Consider the following 1,867-nt stretch of genomic DNA (forward strand, 5'->3'; position numbering starts at 1 on the left):
AAAACAATTTTTTTTTTTTTTTTTTTGGCAAGCAGAAAAGGTGAGTATAGGAGCACCAGGGCCTTTTGCCATAAAAACAAACTCCACGTGCATGCACTACTTTGTGCATCTGGCTCTATGTAAGTACTGGGTAATTGAACCCGGGCTGGCAGTCTTTGCGAGCAAGTGCCTTTAATGCCGAGCCACCTCTAGAGCCCATACAGTGATTTCTTTTTATTTGTTTGCATAATAAAGAACAATCTTACAGTTTCCTAAGAATACTTTGAAATGATACGACTGATTCCCTTGTTACAAGTAGAATCAGGCCCTCAATTAGAAACTGTTAGCTAGGAGTGGTGGCAAGTACCTGCAATCCCAGCTCTCTGGTGGCTGAAGCAGAAGGATCACAAGTTTGGGGCTAGTCTGGGCTACACAGTGAGAATCTGAAAGCAAAAACCCAATGTCACTCCAAAGCAAGGTTCTTCTAAGTCTTGGTTGGTGAGAAGTAGTAGATATTAGAGGCTGATGTTAGTTTGTAAAACAGTTTGCAACAATCCACCCTTTCCAGTATCTTCAATCCCATTTTAACAAGAGTGTCTCAACTAGAGTTCACAGGGTATTGTTAAGTCACTAGCAAATTGTCCACCAGTCATCAAACTGTTAAGTGCCTTTCCTTCCCCTAAGGGGTCCAACCAAGTAAAGAACTGAACCAAATATACATACACACAAAAGTCTATCACAACACTGATTACAGAAGAGGCACTGATCCTTGCTTTATTTATGCGGTAATATCCAACAATGGGAATTGTGGGGCAGAGGTACAAAAAAAAAAAAAGAAAAGGAAAATGGGAGTAATAGACATCAGTTGGGTTCATCCTGGCAGTGGTGGTAACTCAGCCAACGTATGGTCCTCTCAGAAGGACCTACCAGGTTGAGGGAAAGCTTCCTCCACCACTTCATAGTCAAGGTACTTGACAATTGGCCTATACTTGAAAATAAAGGGTCACAGTGATTAAAAATAGTCAAGACATTGAGTGACTGCTCCTTGGGCCACTTAGTACCAACAACAGTCTGGCAGCAGCAAAGTTTGGAGATGTGTGTGTGCTCTTACGCTCAGCAGGTGCAAGTAAGGCAGATCACAGCAGCCACGAGGTGCCCTTCTCTGTGCACCAATGGACACATTTTCCCAAGTAAGGTCCTCAAGAGGCAGAACTGGAGGCACCAGAACTACCACACCATCTGCAGCATCTCTTGGTTTCTCATGGTCGCATTCAAGTTAGTTTAGCAGAGAAAACAGAAAACTTTTGTTGTGGTCCTTTTTCTAACCCCGGAACACAGGCAGAGTGAGAGAAGCTTCCTTCAGCATCACCATTTAGACTCTGAGGAGGGTTCTGACTGCACACCACAGGTTCCCCACCAGCATAGATACTCAGCTAGCATTAGTGTGCAAGTTGTACACAGGTCAGTAAGGAAGAGAATTCTAAGGGAGGGAGGATACCTAGCACCTTGTATTTCCTTCATGTGCTAACTGTAAGCTTCAGCTATTAGCACCTGAGAGAAACGAGGTCTTGGCAGTGAGGTAGTAAATCCTCACAAAAGGAAAAGCATTCAAACGTGCAGTAACTTACTGCACACTACAAACAGGCAGTTTTCCCAGACCCCATGCTCCAACCACTCTCATGGGAAGCCATAACCTAGCCCTGTATCCCCAAGAAGAAAAAAAGGAAAATGTCAGCCCAGTTCAAGCGCCTGCCAATATCTAGTTTTTCAGGATACAGACAGAACTCACCGGAGTCCAGGCAAAAATCTTTTGCTTTGTTTTTTGCTAAACTCAATGAGTACTTTTTTAATAGAAAAGAAAACTGAAGGACAAATCAAGTTGAAAGAA

This window comes from Jaculus jaculus, chromosome 8, assembly GCF_020740685.1.
Source record: "Jaculus jaculus isolate mJacJac1 chromosome 8, mJacJac1.mat.Y.cur, whole genome shotgun sequence".
Lineage (NCBI taxonomy): Eukaryota > Metazoa > Chordata > Mammalia > Rodentia > Dipodidae > Jaculus > Jaculus jaculus.